This window comes from Eriocheir sinensis, unplaced genomic scaffold (assembly GCF_024679095.1).
Source record: "Eriocheir sinensis breed Jianghai 21 unplaced genomic scaffold, ASM2467909v1 Scaffold680, whole genome shotgun sequence".
NCBI lineage: Eukaryota > Metazoa > Arthropoda > Malacostraca > Decapoda > Varunidae > Eriocheir > Eriocheir sinensis.
The window spans coordinates 16,255-22,500 of record NW_026112032.1 but is presented as its reverse complement, the minus strand read 5'-3'; the positions used below and the strand labels follow the sequence as shown (position 1 = coordinate 22,500).

At 43.9% G+C, this 6,246-nt stretch overlaps 1 long non-coding RNA gene across 1 annotated transcript in view; it reads right to left on the bottom strand.

The window, feature by feature from the left end:
- LOC126993818 (uncharacterized) overlaps nt 1–4,466 on the bottom strand; it is a 16,550-nt gene extending 12,084 nt beyond the window's left edge. The window contains exons 1-2 of the long non-coding RNA XR_007748302.1: nt 4,302–4,466; nt 2,937–3,090 (exon numbers count right to left, since the gene is read on the bottom strand). This is a non-coding gene — a long non-coding RNA (uncharacterized LOC126993818). The remainder of the gene's footprint in view (nt 1–2,936; nt 3,091–4,301) is intronic.
- Between the last annotated feature and the right edge of the window lie 1,780 nt (nt 4,467–6,246).

The window sequence follows — 6,246 nt, the reverse complement described above, 5'->3', positions numbered from 1 at the left end:
GGATATAGAAATCAAATTGATTCCATCACCATTAACAGTCGATTTAGAAGAGCAGTAATCCAGACAAAACATACCCTGGAGCGGATTGTGGAGCAGATTGCGAACATGTTCCTGTGGTGGCGTTGATGAAGGTACGTTTGAAAAAAAGTAAAGAAGAAAACCTGTGGCAGTCGTAGAGAATGGAAAGAACTGAAAGAATGAGAAGTAAAAATGGAATATCAAGTACAAGTTTATAATAGATACCAAGCTCTTGATGATGAAGCAGATGAGAGATTAGACTTGGAAAATGATTGGGAGAGGCTACAGAGGTCTCTGGTGGGAGTAGCAGAAGAGATAGTGGCGGAGAAACAAAGAACAGCAAGACAGGCATGGATGACCGAAGATATACTGGGATTAATGGATGAGAGCAGAAGATGGAAACAAGATAGGGAATAGTATGGGAATCAAGATAGAGAAGTAAAGAGCAGGTGTAGAATAAGAAAGGAGGAATGGTTAATGCAGAGGTGTGAAGAAATCGAAGAACTGGAAATAGTAAACCAAGAAAAGATGAACATTAAGATCAAAGAGGTGACAGGAAAGAGAGGCATGGTCAGAAATAACATCATCAAGGACAAGGATGGAAACATTTTCGAAATAGCGGATGTGATGACGAGATGGGAGGAGTATGTGGGACGTCTCTATGGTGATGCTATTTTAGGAGGAGGATTTATCAGGGCCACCAATTATTTTAGACGAAGTAAGAGAGGCTATAAGATCCATGAAAATAGGGGGAGCTGGTGGAGAAGATGGAGTGGTTGTGGAGGTGTTGGAGGCAGCTGGTGAGTTTAAAGTAAGAAAAAACACGAAACTGTTGAACAAAATATATGAAAGTGGTTATATACCAAAAGCAATGAGAACAACAAAGTTTGTGGCTATTCGAAAGAAAGCCCGTACCTTGGAGTGGTCAAAACATCGAACTATAAGCATCATGGGACAGCTGGGGAAGGTATGTTTAGGAGTCGTAATGGCTTGAATAAGAGGGAAGGTTGACAATTTTGTGTCCAAAGAACAGGATGGATTCAGGAAGGGAAAGGGTATACCACTAATGCAATATTTGCTCTTAGAATGGTGCTGGAACGTGCAATTGAAGTGCAGAAAGATGTATATATGTGTTTTATAGACGTTGAAAAAGCCTTTGACACGGTGAAACATGAATGCTTGATAAACATGTTGAAAGAAATCGGTGTAAATGGTAAAGATGTGATACTAATTGCCAACTTGTATTGGGACCAAAAGGCGGCGGTGAGAGTTGGCGGGGAGAAGACAGACTGGATACAGATACGAAGAGGAGTCAGACAGGGATGTGTCCTGTCGCCAAACTTGTTTTCTCTATACGGCTAGCGAGTGATAGAAGATTTGGAAGATATGGGTGGAATTTGAATTGGAGGTAGAAATGTTAACAATATAAGGTATGCAGACGACACTGTACTTTTGGCTGACTCAGAGGAGAAAATACAACCACTGGTGAAGAGGATACAGGAGAGTTGTGAGAGAAAAGGGCTGAAAATCAATGCCAGTAAAACTGAGGTTTTGGTGGTTACAAAGAAAAAGCGAGCGGGGATACGGATTGGGGAAAGGGTTATTGAGCATGTAGAAAAAATAATTACCTTTGGAGCATGATTAGTGAAGACGGAGGAGGTGAGAAGGAAATAGGCAGGAGAATATGTATAGCAAAGACGGCATTCGGAAATAAGAGGAAACTGTTGAATAATTTTAGGATGAATATGGAGATGCGATTGAGATTACTAAAATGTTCTGTGTGGTCCACTTTACTATATGGTTGCGAAACATGGACAATTAAAACAAATACAAAGAAAATCATAGAAGCAGCGGAAATGTGGTTTTTAAGGAGAATGCTGAGATTTCCATGGACAGATAGAGTAACCAACCAGGAAGTTCTGCGAAGAGCAGCAGTAGATAGATAATTGATTAAAAGTATAAGAAGGCGACAACTGAAGTTTCTGGTTCATGTGCTGGGAAAGAGAGGACCAGAGAGTGACTGCTTGCTTGGAAGAGTGGGAGGAAGGAGAGCAAGAGGACGTCAAAGAATTAAATTTATGGATAGCCTGCCACAAGAAATGGATGGAAGACACAGTGTGGCAGAAGTTGTGAGAATGGCTGATGAAAGGGAGAGATGGAGGTCCGTGATCGCCGACGTCACTAGACTGGCACGTAGGTAAAGTAAATCGTCTCCGCCAGTTTTTCTCCCCCTCCCACAAGGGCTTGTATGCAATCGTATGGAGCATGCATCTCATGTGTTGAGGTCTCCTAACACAAGCTCTTTTGAACAGTGTCATCAACCACCTCCTCTTACTGACAGTTTTTTTATCTATTACTGCTCTTCTGAAATTACTAACTGTATGACTCCCTCCTCCTCCGCTGCACTGGACTTTCTGCTCTACCTCATCCCTACACTGTCCAAATCCCTTATGCAAAAATTAATCAGCATGTTCAATATTTCATCGCATTCGCCGGTAAACTCTGGAACAATCTTCCCTCGTCAGTGTTTCCTCCTTCACGCGAGGAGCATCAGGACACCTCGCCGCCCCAAAACTGACCTCTCTTTTCGCCTCTCATTTATATACTTCTTTTCATAGAAGCAGTGATTAGCGAGCATTTTTGGCCTCATATTTTTGCTCTCGAGCTGATGCCTTTACTGTAAAAATAAAAACATGAACCCGACAAGAGTTGTGATGCCTAAACTCCACTCCATCTTGTTTGGCGAGGTCGTCTATCCAGGCCCCCAGAGATTAGGGTTGAATTACTCAGCAAATACATCCCTTGTGCTGTATGTTGTGTTACCTTATAAGAGAGAGAGAGAGAGAGAGAGAGAGAGAGAGAGAGAGAGAGAGAGAGAGAGAGAGAGAGAGAGAGAGAGAACGTCTCACCACACATACCCTGTCTCCCTGGGACACATGGCTGCTGCAATGCGACAGGCTGCCTCAACCTCTCCATCGGTCACGCCAGACAGAAGGAGAAACACACCATGGCGAAGATCAGGCAGCGGTGAGGGGGAAGAAGCGGTCACTGACGACACCGGGACGTGGATCCCTGCAACAATGTGCCTGCCGTCATGACACCACCACTATCACCACCAAATCCACCACTGTCGTCACCCTCACCACCATCATCATCACCAAAACCACCACCACCACCCCTAACATCACCACCACCACCAACAACAACACCACACACCGCTAACACTTCCATCAACACCAACACCAACACCACCACCAACATCACCAATAGACACCTCAAACACCAAACACCACAACTACCAGCAACACCACCAACGACAACCATGACACAACCACCACCACCACCTACACCACCACCACCACCACCACCACCACGACCACTATCATCACCATCATCACCACCATCAACACCACCAACACCACCACCACCACCACCACGACCACTACCATCACCACCACCACCACCACCAACAACAACAACAACAACAACAACAACAACAGAATCACTACTAACACCAACGCCACCAAAACCACCACCAACAACAACACCACCGCCACCACCACCAACAACAACAACAGAATCACTACTAACACCAAAACCACCACCACCACCACTACCACCAACACCACCGCCACCATCACCAACAACAACAGATTCACTACTAACACCAAAACCACCAAAACCACCACCACCAACACCACCGCCACCACCACCAACAACAACAGATTCACTACTAACACCAAAACCACCAAAACCAACACCACCGCCACCACCAACAACAACAACAGATTCACTACTAACACCAAAACCACCAAAACCACCACCACCAACACCACCGCCACCACCACCAACAACAACAGAATCACTACTAACACCACCACCACCAAAACCACCACCACCACCAACAACAACAACAATAATAACAACAACAACAGCAACAACAACAACAACAACAACAACAACAACAACAACAACAACAACAACAACAACAACAACAACAACACAATCTCTACTAACACCGCAACCACTACCACCACAAACACCAACACCAACAACATCAGCAACAACACCATCATCAATTCCATTTACGGGACCAATACAACCACCAGCGCCACCATTAACACCACCACCACCACTACAACCAACAACCAACAACAACAACAACAACAACAACAACAACAACAGAACCACCACAAACAACAATAACAAGTTTGCTACACCAAGGCTACACACACACACACACACACACACACACACACACACACACACACATCGTCACTCACACAGCCATACGAGGTGAGGGCAGTAGACGCGCACATGTTGAAGTTCAGACAGGAGCACAGCCGCCTCTTCCTCCCCGGGTACAGCCAACCACAGCCGCTTCAGGCCTCGTGGCAGTAGCGGCAAGTGTTCGGCGTGTAGGTGACCCGAAAACTCTATCAACTCTGACCTGGAATATTACAGAGAAACATTATTATTATTATTGCTATTATTATTATTATTATTATTATTATTATTATTATTATTATTATTATTATTATTATTATTATTATTATTATCATTATTATTATTATATTACTTCTATCTTTAGCCTATAACTATTAAAATTATTATTATTATTATTATTATTATTATTATTATTATTATTATTATTATTATTATTATTATTATTATTATTATTATTATTATTATTATTATTATTATTATTATTATTATTATTATTATTATTATTATTATTATTATTATTATTATTATTATTACTATTACTATTATTATTATTATTATTATTATTATTAGTAGTAGTAGTAGTAGTACCGTAGTAATAGTAGTAGTAATAGTAACAGTTGTAGTAGTAGTAGTAGTAGTAGTAGTAGTAGTAGTAGTAGTTTTAGTAGTAGTAATAGTAGTAGTAGTAGCAGTCGTAGTAGTAGTAGTAGTTTGGGTAGGCGGTGGCGTAGGTGGTAGCGTACTGGGCTCACATTCACCGCGTGATGGACGACGCGGGTTCGAATCCCCACGCTACCACTCGGATTTTTCAGTCACCGCCGAGTGGCTTAAAACTACCCACATGCTGTCCTGAAGACCACCCATCAACCCGGACTCTAGAGGAAGCCGTCCAAGCGAATCAAGAACGAGTTCCGGGGGGCAGCATGAGCCAATGCAAGATGGCGCCACTATAAACACTCGCCTGCGCCAGAACGGGCTGGGCCGACCATCAGGCCCCACCTGGAAGAAGCCTTGGGCCGACCATCAGGCCCCACCGGGAAGATGCCTACCGGCGCAATAGGCAACAACGTAAAAAAAAAAAAAAAGTAGTAGTTAGTTAGTAGCAAGTAAGTTAGTAGTTAGTAGTAAGTAAGTGGTTACGGAAGAAGGCCCACGTCCCCTCGATGCTTGTGAGCGACTCTCGACTCTGTGGCGGACGGCCGGAAGGTGGAAAATTGGAAGGCAGAGCTGAGAGAAAGAGGAAGGGAAAGAGGGAGAGAGGGGAAAGGAGGGAAAGAGAGTGGAGAAGAGGGGGAGAGAGTGGTAAAGGAGGAGGGGAAGGGGGAGTGAGAGTAGAGAGGGGAGGGGAGAGAGAGAGGGAGAGAGAAGAGAGAGCAAGTTATAGTTTTTCCATGTACATCATCCAATATATGTTCTCAGTATGTCAAATAGATTAAATGTCAGTGATTTATAGGGGAGTGGTGAGTTCTGGCAGGCGTGTCGGGATGGGCGGAATTGGGTCAGTTTTCAAGACCGAGGGCAAACAGTAAACAGCCCCTAACCCCCCCCACCCCCCTAACGCTACCCACGCACATCCCCTCACTTCCCGTGTCCCTGCTAACCCCGCCCCGCTGCCCAGTAGCTTCCCGCCCCCGCCTGAGGGCCATAAAACACAGAGTATCTGACTCGGTGAACTGCTGATAATGATATCACTACTACTACTACTACTCAACCCAAATGTGTAGGGTCAGGGGCATTAGTAAGATTGTAAACTGTTGGCGAGGAGCAATGGTAGTGAAAAATAAACAATAATTCTAGTATTACCGTAAAGGCAGAGTAAGCATATGTAAGTGTATGTCTGTGTGTAGGTATATGGGGGGAGACAAGAGTCAAAGTGGGGTCTACTACTATTGCTCTATTCATCACCACAAATAGCAACTAAGATACACTAGCATGCATAATGGCACCGAAATGGAGCCCCCTCAATGTTGCATTTGTTCGTCTCGAAATCAAAACTGTGTT